The sequence below is a fragment of the Taurulus bubalis genome (assembly GCF_910589615.1).
Source record: "Taurulus bubalis genome assembly, chromosome: 5".
Classification (NCBI taxonomy): Eukaryota; Metazoa; Chordata; class Actinopteri; order Perciformes; family Cottidae; genus Taurulus; species Taurulus bubalis.
Window position 1 is genome coordinate 19,695,790 of NC_136593.1, and position 17,289 is coordinate 19,713,078.

Genomic DNA, 17,289 nt, shown 5'->3' on the forward strand with positions numbered 1-17,289 from the left:
TTTCACTATTTACAAATGATATATCAGTGCCGGTGTATAATAAAAGGAGGGCAGTGGGAAATGTAGTCAACGTGGGGCGTCAGACCTTAAAAGCAACACCCAAGACTTGTAAAAATAAGATTCAAGATTCAAAAATGTTTCGGGCAGCTTTGCAAGCTCTGTGTGTGCAGTCATGTCCAGTACGTTGAATGAAGTTGTTGAGAAACATTCCTGTGAGGTTGTTAGGTGGTTCTGCGGGAAGAGGTCTGGACACCAAGGCATGCAGGGCCATCAACATGTGCACCATTGGGCCTTAAAATAAACACCATCTCGAGACCTTTTCAAACAGACTCCCTACTGAATCTGATATTACCAGTCTTTCCTGCCAGATCTAAATTTAACACGGGGGTTACGTCAATAAGCAAAGATTAATTGCGTTAGATTTGCTATATTTGTACAGTTTGATTTAATAACTGTGCCCACCAAAGGAATGTTTACGGATCGGCCGGGTGATTGACAGCTGTCGGAGCCCACGGAAGAGGACATGCAACATGTGGTCGGACCCTGTGATTATTTGTGTTGGAGACTCAAGTTGAATGATGAGTCCCTATACACGCTAGCTGTGTTTATGTGTGTGCCGATAGAGTGAAACACACCGGATAAGTTTGCATTGTACGCACGCACGCACACACACACACACACACACACACACACACACACACACACACATGCATTCCAAGGGCCAGTCGAAGCCCTTCCTGAAGCAGGTTGTCAGCAACTCCTCAGTGTGTGTGTGTTTGTTGTCAGAGAGTAGCGGGACGGGACCATCTGTCAGCTGACAAGGGAACACGAACATTGCCGAGCAACTACACGGCCCATGGAGAGGAAACAAATGCATATGTAATCTAATCTCATAATCTTGCAATAACTTGCATATTCTGGTCCGAGCGTACTCCGCAGCATGTCGAAACGCTACATCCCAGCAAAAAAGTAAACACTGCAATGATATATCTTTCCTCACACCTTATCCTCCGAACCTAATTACAATGTAGACGACATCACAGAGAGCTATGCCTAAAAGAAATCAAACCCTGCAGAAAACCTCGGTCTGTTGCTATGAAAGAATGAGTCAGAGCTGAGGTTTTACATATGGAGCTCAGACTGAAGCCTAAATACAATTTTTGAAAACAAACCAAGAGTTTAGCTTAGTTTATTTACTGGATCCCCATTAGCTGGCGCCTTAGCGGCGGCTAATCTTCCTGGAGTCCACAGAAAGGACAAAATACATACAAAAACGTGCAAAAGATAACGTGAAACAAACAGTTAAAAATAATACAAACAGAATAAAAATAAAAATAAAAATAGTACAGTCAGATACCTAGTGCAGTTAAGGGCTAGTATGTATATTATGCAGTTCAACCATAATTATACAAGAAAAATCAGAAAACAAAATTGAACAAATTGAAAACAAACCAAGAGGAGTTAACATGACGCTATGCAGGCTGATAGGTAACTCGTTGATTGGACAGTTTTGGCGAATGTCGATGTGGGGGAATCCAATTCTGGTGACCGACACAAGTTTAATGCAGCACCCTAACCCTCTGATGGGATCAATTTACGTACTTTGGCTCAAATACCTGTGATCATGTGCATCATTTAAATAAAAGCAGTTATATAATACATGGAAATCATGTAAGAAATCACATAAATGCTATCGTAAAAACCTGTGGTCGCTCTGTTTGCTTGCACACCACAAATGAACCCCACCAGAGTCTTGGAGGCTGTTGTTTGGTCCACACCGGGGTTCAATTGACAGCTTTCACACCAAATGAACTACTAATCGTGCAAATGTTGTTTAAAGCGAACCAAAGATATGAGACGAGAAACATGTTCGAAAGAAAGAAAACAGGAAGGAGTCTGGAGTCTGGTGGGAAGTCTAGCTATTGAGCACCATTCCCTTTTGCTTTCAGCCTTTCTCAGCTCAGTCCCAAAGTCAACCCTTCGCCTCAGGCCGAGGCGCATGGCATTGTGCTCCAATGAAATGTTGATAGAGGGCGTATAATGGCAGCGGACTGAGCTCAGCTGCTACACCGCCCTGGGGGTCAAGCCGGCTGTGAAAACAAGACCAGCGGGTCCCTGGACTGAGGCTGGTGCCGGGCAAACACCCGGTCACAACCAGCTTTGGAAAGACGTGCAGGGAGAGACTGTGCTGCTGCGTGCCAGATCAAGAGTGACGCGGAGTGTGTGGTTATTCCCAGAAGGCAGCCAAGGCATACTTTTGCAACATTAATAACACATTAGCCAAGCTAAGTTTCAAATGACCAAAAGAAAATGAGCAAAAATAGGATCACAGATAGGATCGACTCGCGCGTTTCCCCTCCCGCAACACACAACTACACACTCTCAGTAGCAGATCGCAATTTTGAACAGGAACGGCTCAGAGTGGCTGTACCGCTGTGCTCTTTGTCAGCCACATTAGGGCATGACAGCATTTTCCGTACACACAGACTTATCCTGGAGATTTAGCTGGGAGCCTGTGTCTATTAGAGCCAGATAAACTCTCAAAGTAGCCCATTACTGCGCGTACGGTTGGGCTTCACTCTGGGGGGTCTGTGCGCGCACAGCGAGGGCTTTGTTTGCGGGGAACGCACCGCTTCCCCCCTGTGGAATGGCAATGGCTCTATTAGAGGTGAAAGTAAGCCGGTGAGGGAACCCGATCCCAGCACTCAGCGTCTCTCCCTGTCCTCATTCACTTCCTTCTCCACGCTAGTACGCCATGCACTTGCAAAGATATAGTCTGTGTATTTCATGTACACAAGTAGTGCATGTGTGGCAGTACACGGAACAGTTGAGCAATTACACAGGAGAGAGAGCTCTCTCGTTGCACATGTGAGAGGCGAGCCGGTCCTCTCTCCTCAGTCTGCTGGACACAGACAATCCTCTCCTCTCTCACAGCATCTCGAGGTGCTGCAGGCCGACACGGTGCGCACTGCCGGGCCCCACATCTCACCATACTAATCTTGCAGCCGGGAAGGGAACATGGAGCTGAGTAAGATGAGTCCTGAACGAACTCTAGCTTAACGTCCACTCTGTTAATCTGAGCCGACTGATGTAAAGAGCTACAGGTCATGCACGTTGAGGGAGGCGGATGGAGGCGCTACGACGGAGCTTCTGGTAAGGCAGGTGCATCGTTCTTCTCGTCTGCCAAGTAACTTTTACTCAAGTACTGTTCTTTCTAGTGCAGCAAAGCACCATTGTGAGATACTTTACTTGAGTATTTTCATTGTTTTCTGACTGAGTATTACTTATACTGTATAGTTCTAGAGAACTTAGCAAAACGGAATTTAGCCAAAATTATTGTAATATTCTTTTTTTTCGTATTATTTGTTGAAATTCTCAGCAAATCCCGACCGCAATCAATTGCTCTACCAAAAGAAAATATAGTCTGGTACTGTGGCTGTAGCAGGACATAAGCCTGTCCTATCATTTAATTCGCCCTTGGCATTCATAAACATGAAGATGCTTTCAGGGGATACTCATTCAATGCACTTCAATCCTTTTAAAAATGCAGCGTATCCTTCCACACGCCGTGCTTAAAACATCTCACGTGCGCCACCACTACTTGCGCCACCTCAACCGCGACAATATTGTGGCCGAATAAAAAACAAATGTTGATTTGTTGAGCAGGGAAGTCCTTCCAGCAGCGATGAAGCGGGGGCCAACTGTAAAACAAGGAGCCAAATAACGAAAAGTGCACAGATGGTTTATTTTAATTATTGGCCAATATATTTTTCATTGCATTCATTAGACTTTATTTCATGAGATTAAAAAACGCTTGATGTGAGTGCCCGAGTGCTTCATTCACTGTAATTGTGGTTTGGTGAATTGCAACACTGTCTGCCTGAATGCATGTTTGCAGGAAGGCGTGTTTCCCCGAAACCCCGAGCTGAAGACGTGGAGCTGATTAGCAGAAGCTTCTAGCACATTATAGTGGCTGTACTGGGAAGCACTGGATGATCACAGCCCCTACCTCAGACCATTATAAATAAGACTAGTATTTTTGTCAGCTTGCCTGGTTAAATGAGCTACAGAAACACAGAGAGAGGCATGCTTCACTGTCGGACTGAGCCAGCCCACCTTCTCCTGAGAGAATACTTGGCTGCTGACGGTGATCTCCGGGGCTGCAGGCCTACATGTTATAGCATATCTCTCCATCTCAAATTAATAGCCAACGGGTCGAGTTTACTTTGGAAATACGTTTGGACAGGAAAAGTTCCCTGGCATGTCGTGCACTCTCAAGATCACGTCTCCAGAAATAAAGAGAAGCACACTGGTGATTGCCGTCTTATATGACAAGATTTCCCACCACGCTATCACACAAGGGGAAAGAGGAGACTGGATTTGATATATCATATGCAGCTGTTAATGCATCCTACTCTGCCGGTAACATCAGAACTTCCTCTCATTAAGGAACGATTACTGCATGCAGCGTGACTTAACAGTACACAGCCCACCCCACTCGTAACTTTCCTGGCATGTTCGCAAGAAGCATCGGCTAAGTGATTGGATCATGGAAAAACTCTGGACTGCGTGTTTAAACAAAACATACAAAAGAGAAAGAGAGAGAGAGGGGAGCGAATACACATCCTGGCGCTTGACAGCGCAGCACACTCGCTGCATGACACTGATACGGGTGTTCCACCCCAATGCATATTTCTCTGCTTTCAAATTGGGTAAATTAAAAGTGCAGGCCGCTGCCAATGACGGTGCAGAGCATGTTGCTGCTTGAAGCCTGCACTTTTCTCCCTCTGAGAGCTACCGAAGATAAAAGAGGATGGGGGATGGTCACGGGAAAGAGACGAAAGTTTGCGGCCCGTTGCTTATGACACTGAACAGGAATGGGAGCGACGAGCAGTGTGGAGCGAACTGTAATTCACGGGTCCCCTTGTGGAACGTGTGGTTGATAATTAGAAACTGCAGCTGTTGCACCAGGAGTCCTTCTGTCCGAAGATCACGGTGAGGTCACAGTGATGCACGAAAGCCGGAACACTTAAGCCATGATCCATTCTCCTGAAACAAAGTTGAACTGAAAAACTCTCGTGCTGAATGGGTTTTGATCCCGTCCTCTTAGGTTGTGCAACAAAGTGCCAGAAATACCCCCGCTAGCCCCTGGCGCATCACAAACAAGCCGCACTAACCTGAGCAGCGTCCCGAGGCAGTTTCCAAGCCGCCAGAAAGGTGTGTGTTCGTTCACACGCACGGCACCGGAGTGACAGGAGTGATAATTAGGGTGTTTAAGAGGAGGGCGGGAGATGTGGCGTGCTCTCACACATCAAAGGAAGCACTTGTCAGGAATCCTGGCCAAATATTTTGAATGCCGTCAACGCGGAGGAGGAAAACTCCAGTTAAGACAGTCTTATTACCCTTTGGGAAGCACGCTTCGTTTCAACAGCAATGATGGAGCGAAGCGACGGAAGGCACGTTGATTTGTTTTTTAGTAAAATTGCAATGTTGCCGAGTTGGCAGTTGGGTCCACTTTTAACAAGGAGCAGTAATGAGTCGAGACGCCACAGGTGACTGTGTCTTGCTGGACATGGCGAGCAATTTTGGCTCAGGCTTCCTCATTAATTTGTATGAGTCTTAGTCCATGAAATATTTAGGAAGTGTCTGCTGCCCATGTACCTGTATAAAGGTGCATTTGTTCTCTTGAGCACAGAGGGAGGGAGCATTGAGTCAGTCTGTCTCCATACAACTGTAGCAAGGCCTTCTAATGTCGCTTCAGATTTCCATCCAAACATCTATTGCAAACATGACGATTCTTCCGAGTTGGAAAATATTGGTGCTTTGGTCTGATTTGAATAAGCTGGGGAATGACTGCGGAGTTCAAGCAAATTAAAAGGTTACAATGGGAAACCGTTTCTGAATCAGTCTCAATTCAATGCCGATGCTTCTACATGACCTACGTGAGTCAACGAGAGAAGTGAGAAGAATGTCTATTTCTATATAGTTATTGTCATCTGTGAGCTTCGTCTCGCTGCTCCTACGTTCACAACCGACACCACACTGCTGGAGGCCCAGGCTGTATTGCTGGGCTCGCTGGAGGGAAAGGCGGCACGTGAAAAATCAGAACCAGGATTGCACGGGGCAGACTGTCCCACTGCAGTAACATGAGAGTTTTTCTCGTAGCAGCTTTGAGTTGTAACTTAAATGTTGAACTATTGACTTTGTGTGGTATTTTACGGATGGGTCTAAATTACAAAGTGTCATGATAGAATCGTCAAAAAGTTTTGTGTGTGCATTTCACAAACTGCAACAATGTGTTTTCAGGAGTTATGTTTGTTGAGTTTTACTGAATTTGCACGGTAAGAGTGGAGTTGGCTTCTTTCCAGACGCCTGTATCTGAGAGCTGCTGTGGTTCTCTCGCTTATCTTAATCTAGCAAAACTTTCTCAGAGTGATTTCCTGTATCTGCAGGATAAGGAAGTGCCTAATATAGGGGCAATCACTGAGCTCACAAACATGAAGATGGAGATTAAAGGGCCCTCTTCTGCACACGAACAAGTGTGTGTCCTCTGAACTGGCACCTGCACTGCTATCTTGTTAGCAGAGTCGTTCCTAACCAGGGCTCTCCGGGCCCACAGTGGGTCCCCTCCACTCCCCTTCAACAGCTCCTTTTCAACGCGTCTTCGTGTCAAACATTTACACAAGTTATTTGGGTTTGTGTACGCTGCACGCTTCAAAGCCAGTGGAGAAGTGACAAGGTTGTTAAAGAATGCCTGTGTGATTACTGGAGAGTGGGTATGCGGTTAGCCGCGCCGCTAAATGAAAAGGAACGATAACAGCATGAGAGCGTAGCAGCTGCTCGCCTCGGCTTAGTCACTCTCTGGGACAGGGGATAATAAAAGCGATCAGGAGGCTTGGCCAGCGTGTCACATCAGATAGGGCGCGTCACTCAGCAGATATGCACGGGATCCGGAGATATGATCTAACCCCCTGGTAAACGCCGGAGAGACTGGAATACAAAGGAACGGCAATGTTTTGTGATTTAGGACGTGGTCAAGCTTCGCTGAATCCTCTGTGTGTGTCTGCATCTTGGTGGCGAGACAGGCTCTGCAGCTTGCTGCGAGGAGAAAAAACAGACATAACAGCCTTCCATTACATACAAAAGCAACGCAAGCACCTCTGCTCACAGTCTTCTTACTTGAAACGGGACGAAATTAAGAAGACAAAATACTGACGTTTCGTCAAGGCCCTCAGCGTCTGATACCAAGTCACAGGAACCCCCCTTTAGCATCTGAGACGCACCCGGCTGCCAAGTCCCTCCAATGTAAACCTGCCATTACAAGGCTGAGAGGCATGGAGGTGAGGGTGGATGGATGGGTCAAACAAACACAAGACTTTCACGTAACGTTTTTAAATTGCGTGATTTACCGAAGTTACGTAATCTAAACCCAAACCATGGTGTTTTATGAAACTTAAATAAGTAGTTGTGTTGCCTAAACCCAATACGAGTCGGGAAAGAGAACATTTGGCAGTTATTTCTATTACACAATTCATACGACATGTTACCCGACTTCTTCTGAAAAGCGTGAATAGTTACTGAAAAGGCGGGACATGGCTTTTGTCCAGCCTTGAGCCGGGCTGTGACACTCCCATTACGAAATGTTTTTCAGTTTCAGAAGGTTTTGGTGGAGGCTGCCAAAAATCCCATGTCGGTAAAGTGTCAGGGTGGAGGGGGTTTCCAACAGCCCACATAATTGGACGGCACAAATTGAACCGCGAAAACAGAATGAAGGTTGGGGACTTGACTCCTTGCCGGGCTCCGCCGGCTGTTAAACCACAATAGAGTGAAGCTTCTTGGCTATTCGTGGCAAGTTGTTTGTATCCTGTTGCTGTGAGCACCCTCGCTGGGGAAAAGGTGTGACCCTCTCTTGTCTCAACACATGTCGAATGTGATCCGTCACAATGGATGCGCACTAAGAGCGCCGCCGTATCACACATCATTAACCACGACTCCTCCCAACCTCACTTTATCCACGAGTTGCACCGTGATGCTCAGCGGGACGTGACATCTTACTGCTCATCACTGTCACCACCTCGTTACCGCCGCGCCCCGCCGCTCCCCTGCCGACCTGGGGGGCTCACCCGCTCTATAATTAGGAGCCACTGTAGTGCCCCGCCCCTCCACTGTCCAACCCCCACCCCGCTCTCTAATGGCACCAATTTGTATTCACTGTCAGCTCTGATGAGCTCTCATGCGGAGAAATGGCCTTATCACATCGCCTCTGGCTCCCATCACCTAAGCCCCTCTCCCTCTGCCTGCCAAGCCCGGAGTGCTGATGGACAGGCGGAGGGGCTGACGGGGGGCGGGTTTGTGGGGAAGATAGACACATTTGTCTCCGTTTTTCATGTAAACTCTTGTAACATCAGACAGACTCTGCTCTGCCACAGAATTGGTTGAGCAAGAGGAGACAAGGGGATCTATACCCAAAGGGTTCACCAGTTTTCTTCTATTTAAATCTTATGCAGCCAATAACCTGCACCGCCGGACCCCTCTCCGTACAAACGTACACCTTTCTCCCTCAATCTTGCAAAAAATCGTCCCCAGCTGAGGAGGATGTGAAATGTGGAGAACTAGAAGGGAAGGAGATCCTCCCGCGAGAGTCTCGATCTAATCGCTCACATCTGCACAAACATGTCTCTGTTTTAACTGACATGTGTTTTCATAAAACAGTCTCCAGCTCAGCGGTGACACATCTTGCCTGGTTCCCATCCCTGCATGTCAATCCCTTCGATCCCTCTGCAACTTCTTTCGTACCGATTACATTTTTCAGTCCCAGGAGACTGGACCAAAATGTTACTGGTTACTGCATCTATCTGAAGCAATCTGTATTTAAAACGGTATACAAACGCCCTAACCTGCGCTTGGATAAAGCTTGCTTTCTGCCAATGCTGGTCAGCAGGGCTTCTGTAGCCCGGGCCAGGAGACGCGAGGGGGCCAGAGGCCGCTGGGCACCAGTGGCAACGCTTTGTGTTCTGGTTTAATCTGGGATTAGCTCAGGGTCAGGGTTATCTCTCCACAGCCTGTGTGGAATCAGGAAACAGGGATTGCCTGGGGTAAAGTGGCATTACTGGTTGGCCTGTCCAGAATCGCAATGAGCGTGTGTTCAACAGGGTTAAAGGAAAGAATAGAGGAGAGAGAGAGAGAGAGAGAGAGAGAGAGAGAGAGAGAGAGAGAGAGAGAGAGAGAGAGAGAGAGAGAGTATGTTAAGCATGACTCACTGGGCTCAGGGTTGCAACCTCTCTGACACTTCTCAGCCCCGAGTTCCAGCTCAGTGGAGATCCACATGTGAATTACTGCACCCAATGAATCACTGATAAATGGTATCTGTCCAGCCACAGTTACAGTATGTACATACCTCCTTGTTTCCTGAGTACATTGTGCATGCTAAATCCATTTTAAGGCTGATTTAGTACAGAAGCCAGAAGAGGCGCAGCCGGCAAGCATGCACTCAAGTGCCTGCTTCAGAGGAACAAACGCAGCAGCGTTGCAGAATTAGCAGAACTTTAAGGGAGCAGCCACAAAGACTAAACAAAATGCCCCGACTGAGAGAGCGCTGTTAACTTTAGCCTCCCTTATCTTTACCTGGCATGCATCAACGTCCTGTCGGGCTATAATCCCCACATAGTGGACAGACCCAGGGCCAGGGACACACACTAGCGTCTCTGGTTCTGCCGTCTGGTTCCAGAGGACGTGTGGTCAGCTGGGAGAAAAAGGTCAGCCACAAGACCAGAACAAACTGGTTGTAATGAAGATGGATCTCTCTCAGTCTCCCTCTCTCTGTAGAATGTTAAGGCCAGTAGAAATGGAGCGGTCTTATGGAGCGGCACTATGGGAGAGTTAGAAGAAGAAGAAAAAATACTGAGACCCTGCTTTGCTGTACCAAACAAAGAACCAGACTACAGAAAGGAGACAGAATCAGCAATTGGTTCAGGACAGTATCCCATTAAAGCAGAATGGATCTGCGGTCTCGCAGCTCTTTGTAACACAAATTCAGCCTCTAAATGAAGTCGTATCCAAATTTACGAAAGCTATTTCAAGTTGTTGTTTTTAAATCATAGAACCTACATGATCTGTCATGTTTGTAAGAACCTGCTTAGGGGTTTCCATGGAAAAACATTTACTTTGCATCATGAATGACACTCGTAAGTCTCATTACATTTGGATATTTCTGGGTTGACACAGAATATATTCGGTTAATGTCAACTGCCAGACCTAACAAATTGCATCAAAAACGCATTCTTTTGGAAGCAGCCGCAGGCTGACTTCAAGCTGAGGCTTTCAGTTCTCTTTTTTCCTTATTAACAGACTGTCTTCCACCCTGTGCTCTGGTAAAGAACGTCTGCATCCTCCACTAGGTAGTTTCCATCCAAATAAGGTTTTATTTGTAACAAAGGAGCAACATATTCTTCTTGAAAACATCTTTCTTGGCCGCTCAAATCCACCAGTGAGAAACCTTTGTCGTGCAGTGGTGAAAGCCGTCCCGATGCAACAATACATTCATGCATCTCTCAGGTGCATCCTGACAGGCCAGTGGGAGATTTTCAATTGAGCAGACACAGGATATAGCAACGTAATGTATGTGACAACAGTGGCCTACTATCGTGCCCTGTGGCTATGAAAGCCTTATTTGTTGGAGCTGTGTGGGGTCACAGTGTGGGAGGCCAGTTGTTCTAGCCCCTTTTCCTTAGAATGACAGGAAGGCAGGACAGATTGTGACAGCAGCCATTGTGGCTCTGCTCCAGGTCTCTTCCTCCCACTAGGCTCCCGCTGCTCCTTCAGTCCAGAGTAAATGCATGTGGTGCCACCTCAGCGCTTATCTTCCTGTTCCTCCAGCCCGGTGGCCAGGAATAAATGTTGACATGCTACTTTTCTGCAAAGCAACGAGTGTGTGTTGGGGCCATGGAAGCCCATTTTATATGCCATGTAAACTTTCTCCAGCCTATCACCAGTCATACTTGACAAGCGGCAGATGACGTTGACGGAAGCAGGAGGCTAATGGGGCTTCCCTCTCGTTCATCCCTCGTCTTTGAAGAGAGGCGGGCGACCAGGCGAGTTCCGATGCGCTTGTGATTCCCAGGCCTCGGGACAGGAAGTGGGATTAGAACACAAATCCCATTTTTCCACGCGTATGTCAGCACAGTCATCGCATTTTGCCTCAATTACGCGGTCTATTCAAAGGGCGCTCATCTGAAATTAAGGTGATTAGCCCTTTTATGAACAGCTTTGTGTTTTCGGCTGTCGCTGCCCCGCTGGCTCCGTCACCCAGAGGAAGCCAGAAATATTCTTCATCGCTAACACAACAGGAGAGATTGTCTCCCGCCAGTGTGGCCGTTTGGAACAGCTATAAACACATGTCGTTTTCAGACACGGCGTACGAACTGGCCCCGTTCAAACACAATCCTTCGCCAACCCCTTCTGAACCGGTACAGTTCTGCAGCCGCTAAAGGAGACACGTCCAAAGGTTACCAAGGACAGTGAAGAGCAAAAGTCACTGATTCCATCGCTATAAGCCTGCTGGTGGTAAACCTGCGGTCGTTTTAAAGGGCCTTCTAAGGCTCTGCGACCTTATCCTCTTCTGGAGGCAGAATGAGATAATAGGTTCCCTTAAGACGTGAGGAATCAATCTGCTCGGTGAGGTTGTTCCCAATTTACTAATTGGTTGTTTCTGGCCTTTTTTTGTGTCTTTTTTTTATTACGGTTCAGGGTTTGGTCCAAATGCCTATTGTTGTCACCGAAATCCATTTTAATTCATTCAAGCAATTTTCACGCTATGAGTACATTACATCAGTCTGATTTTAAATTCCAACTTCACCTCGATAGTTCCTCAGAGAGTTATCTGTAGACCAACCACGCTCTATGCCCATGTAGGGTGGTGTTAAGGAGATAGTGGAACGACGGGGGTTGCAGGTTCAGCGAGTTTACCAAGCCGATTTAGCTTTCCCAGTTTGTCACTGGTAATCTCCCTGCAGCTAACAGGGTGATACAATCAGCCCGATAACTGCAGGGGATGGATGGAATGAGAGGCAGACAGAGTGGGTGAGTGAGAAATGTGTGTGTAGACTTCATCCCTCTGTCTCTCACACACGCACGGATAATATGCATAGCATGCACACGTGCACACACACACACACGCACACACACACAAGTTAAGCCTCTTGCACACAACAAGTGTGAACCGTGATGGTATAGACATGCGGCAGCTGGAGGAATTAAAACACAATGCAATCGTGACATGCAACAATGCTGCATGGACATAAATCCAAAGTGTCCAGTTGCTCTGCAATTGCAAAACCAGCAAGCGAAACTCAGACGAAACGAGGGAAATCCAGATGGACTGCACGGAAAGCAAGAAGTGTGTGAAAGGTTCATATTGGTTCCTCTGAGGTGGAACACCGAGGTGTTTGCTTTGGCAATGATGAACAAAAACCTCAGCCCTCGGATAGGAAAAGAGAGACGTGCGGCCAAAGCATCTTCGCTCTCTTCCTTCCAACCCCTTCAGTACGGCCTCTTTAAAACCTCACCATGAACACTTCATTTCTTTCCCAACTCGGGCAATATGCTTTCTAAATCAAGGGGAGGCGTCTCCGGGTTTCTCGCATTCCCGGCCAAGCGGAATTAATTCAAAGAGGTGGGACCTTTGCGAACAAAACTGTGCTGCCTGTCTGCGCCAGGAGCAATGCAGATGTGTAATCTTAAATAAGGTAAGTGGGGAACTTGATGGGTCTGACTTTTCTGTGAAAGCCCAGCGGGGTCTCATTTAGTCACTAGCTTTTATTGAAACACTTCAAGAGGAAATGTGCTTGTCAAAATGTATTTAGAGACTTCAGGTGCAACCAGGTTAACCAGTAATGTGCAGTAACTTTTCGGGGTGAAGTGTCACTCCACAGGTTGTCTTGGCTGGGCTCCGACTACGAGTCTATACATCTTCTTTTCAACAACGTGTGTATATTACAGGAATCAAATGGCTATAATAACACTTTCCAAAATGAGATTTACTCATTCTGAAATGCCAAAAAAATACAAAAAAAACAACAGCACTGTGGCTGTGTCACAGTTCCATTAGCTTGAGCTGTGATGGCGGACGGAAACGGTTCTAGTTCATATATGCTCGTGGCACAAAGATCGATCCTCCCCGTTTCTCCTTTCAGCCGTGCTCTGTCCTGCTCTTCTTGGAGCTGAAGTACTACTGTGATTGAAAGTCGTCCTCTCAGTTTGACCTTCTTCTCTGGTACAGCAGAATCTGAAGAGAGACCAAGAAGAAAACCCGTCTCTTGATTGCCCCGCAGCTCTTCTGCACGCTGAAATTGGCAAAGTGACCTTGACGAGCGAAACATCAACTGTCAATCATTGATTGTCAGGACTTTTTACACATTCACTTAAGGGCTCCCCTTTCAAGTTTGATCAATATCAGCCAAAATGTAGTCAGAGAGTAGCGCAGAGGATCGGCTATTAGGGGAGCACTGAGCCCCAGGGAAGATTGTTGATAGCTGGGAAGCTTATATGCAGTAGGTTGGGACGACCCATGCCCCAACCCATCCTTTTGCACCGGCACATGAATTTCTAAAATAAACACACACACTAATGCCGCTGTCACAACAAAAGAATTGCGAAATATTCGCACAAGTAGATTACATGTAAAGTCAATGCACAGGCGCGAATGGTTGCGAAAAAGCGCGGCCACAAAGAGTGGCCACTGTCCACTCTTCTGGTGAAGACGCTATTGAGAGAGCATCCTAAATTTATTATGAGCACTAAACCCATTGTTAGAAATATTATAAGAGTGTTATGACCACACATTGTGCCAGAGGTAGAGGTGGGTAAAGAAGCTGTGTACAGGTCATACACATATATAATGTATTTACTACTAATTAATGACTGCAACAAACACAGTCAGTCGATCAGGTCTGAAAAATTGAAAGCAAACCAAAACCCTCTGCTGTAACTATCCATTATTGTTTACAGACCAACTTCATGGTTCAACTTTGTCCTAAGCACACTCAGTGTGCAATGAGTATTACCAATGTTCTGGCTCACCTTTAGTTTGACCTTCTAACAGTGAAAATACTGCCACGTTGCTTTTCAATGGAATATAAATCATGGCTTCATAGAAAGAACACCTGCATTCCACAGAAAGGCAGACTTAAATAAACCAAGTGAAGGTGAGAAACCAAATAGGCGCTCTGGCAATCTGAAATGTGTCAGGTGAAAAGATTCATGCCCACGTCTCATCAGTCCTGGATAGCATATTTGACATGGAATCAACCTTTAAGCCGAAGGAAATCCTGCTGGGTTTTTCTTCCAGGATGGCCTCAGCCGCAGGTTGGTGGGAAGCGGCTGAGGGATTGCCGGGGCTGCGTTGCCGCTAAGCCACGACTGTAAGCATCCCGCTCTGGCAGCGTTTGCGGCCGGAGCTCTGCACTCCCCATAATGACTCATTGATCTGAGCTCCTCAATCCCTGCCTGCCTTATCTCAGCTAATGGGGCCACATCATGGTCTGTCACAGGCTGCAATCTCTCCGGGAGACTGAGTGCACTTAGAGGTCAGCGCTGGAGCTTCCCAGTAGTGTTGCACTGAAACCAGGTGGGGGCAAAAAATGAAGAAAAGAGAAAAATCCTTTATGTATCTTTCTGAACACTCTCCCTCCTTATTTGACAGATCCACACTCCCTCTGACAACCCTTCTGTTGTTTTTTGGAGTGGTATGATATACCGTCCCACTGGGACTTCCTTTTATCATTTCAACAACCAACTCGCACTTCACACGTCCATAATTCTTCTGGGTGTATGATAGCCTTGCTTTGACCCTAAACATTTGAAGCTTACAAAAGGGACTCCGACACAAACCCATGAAAGGCTCACAAATCCACAGTAATTTATAACTTCTGGGGCTGGCATGACAGCGGAACGCAGCAAGTGGGAGTAGATGAAAAGTCTAAATGGAGCAAAAGAAGTTCACTGTACTACAATTGACGGTCGTGCCTGCTTTCACTATTGGCCAGTGCCATTGAGATTACAGGTAGAGAACATTTTGACCAACAACCATAGCTACGAACACAGTAGGCTAATGTATATGGTGGGTGTGCTTTCAACTTATTTTAACTTGTTATGAAACTGGGAGCCAACACAGAAGTTTTCTCAAAACAAAAGGTTCTGTGAACAATTTGATTTAGCTGGCAAAATATACATAAAAATGTAGATTTTTAAGACCTCCGGTATCTAAAGTAATTAAAAACAAGTTTACCTTCTTTGTAAAATCTGACGTGTTGATCTGACAACACGTGTCTGAAAACCTGTGATGTCTTGCGCAGCAGAGGTGGCGCAACAACTTGTGGAGGCTTCGTTAGCGATGCGCGCGCTGTGGTGAGGTATGTTCACCTCACGCCAACGTCACTAAGGCGAGTACAAACTAATTTAAAAGCGACTCTGGTGCTCAGAAACGCTACTACTACAGGGGCCGCCAAAATCAACAAAAAAAGGAAAGTTCCTCGTAGTAGCTTTAAATGGCACCCAAATCACTGTCCATTTACTTAATTCTTAATACTTAGATCAATTCTATATTCCTTTAGGGTCACTGGAGTGGGAGTATCAGTGGTGTCGTCGTTGCATAGATTTCCTTAAAAAAAACAGTCTAAATCCTGTGTGTGTGCAGAAACTCTCAATTTAACCACACTCCTTTGTGGCCATCCACTGGTCACAATATTAATCCCATAAGACCCGGGGTCAGCACTAGGTCTACATAAAGAAAACACTTTTAGAAAAGAAGAGCCGAGCACGCCCCCCCCCCCCTTCCTCACAAGTCCTCCCCTCTGTCCCCCCATCTCCATCCCTCTTCCTCATTAACCCAGAGGAAACCCGTCGTGCCTCAGGTGACATCCACACATGGCAGCAGACATAAAGACAGTTTGACAGCTGTGGAAATACACTGAGCTTTTGGCAAAAATCAAAACCTCGGCCTCTCCTCGCCTTTTCTGATTTTAATGACTAGTCCATCTTCCCCCACTTGGGTTTAAATCTGCAACAGCGGGGTATACCTGCCAGCCCTGACATTTGACTGACAGGCAGGATATCCCACTCTGTGACCCTGCAGCCCTCCTCTTGAGCAGTTCTGGCATCGGGTAATGAGCTGCGGGAGAGGTCGGAAGTATAGATTGCAAAGTGGCTCAAATGCAGCTTTTGTACAGAGTGAATTCCGAGATGGTAAAGACAAGAAACCAGCGGGGAGGAGGCGTCCCAGGTCCTTAAGTTTTTTGTTTTTTTCCAGCGAGAGAAAAAGTGTGACTGAGATAATTGCCCTTATCTCCACTTAATCCCAGTTTGAGGTAATGCTCTGCCTTGATGGACCTTGAGGGCTCCTCTTTGGAGCTGAGATCTTAGTGGGTGTTCAGGCCAAAACTAGCATGGTGTAAACATAAACAACCAAAAAAGTGTCGGTGGGGGCGTGTTGCTACAGGTATGGAGAAGATTAACACACAAGAGATTTTACTACGATAGGAATCTCATACCACGAGAAAGTCATCCACCAAGGTCGGTGGCATTAATATTATCCTGCTTCTTACCTCCCATGAGGTTAATGGGAGAATATTCCAGGAATGCAGGCTTGTACTTAATTAAAATGCCAACACAGCGTGTAGCTGGAGGATGGTGCATCATGGTGTGGCAAAAGCAACCCCTGCGTCCTTTTGCTCAAACTGTGCTTACATTCCATCATTCACTTTGTGATACAAGCGGCGGTGGGAGGGTCTGCCTTGTTACTGAATGTGAGAATATGCAGCGCAGTCGTCTCATGCCGTTTCATTTATTGTGATAGAGGAGGGTTATCGCAGAAGGCTTACAGAGAAGATGGCTTTGCTAGATGTGTGTTGCTGCACAGAGAGAGCAGAAAGAGCAGATAATCAAGCTTTTTTTTTTTCAAATACAATTGTTGGTTCGGAACCCCCCAACTTGGAGTTACATTTCTGAGGAAATTGTAGGCTTAGCTAGGGAGACGCGGCAGGCAGGCATGGATCGTAGCTGCGTCGTAACCCCTCACAAACCAATCTGAATCCAGCTTCAGGCTTTATCAACCCTTAAACGCCTCAATGTGTAATATGTCTGTGGACAGATGTTGCTACTGTAATAACGTTGCAACCATGCGAGAGGCAGTCACGATATTTTTAAAGGTGTGTAATTGAGATCAAAATGAAGGCAGAGTTTGGAGATGGGTGTTGTCAGAAGTACAACAGAAGTAGGGGGATGGAAGTGGGTCCG

General features: G+C 46.6%; 1 protein-coding gene across 1 annotated transcript in view; it reads right to left on the reverse strand.

Moving 5' to 3' along the window:
- LOC306736337 (semaphorin-3F-like) overlaps positions 1-17,289 on the reverse strand; it is a gene marked incomplete at its 5' end in the record, with an annotated part of 55,080 nt that overhangs the window by 22,482 nt on the left and 15,309 nt on the right. The gene's annotated exons all lie outside the window — the stretch shown is intronic.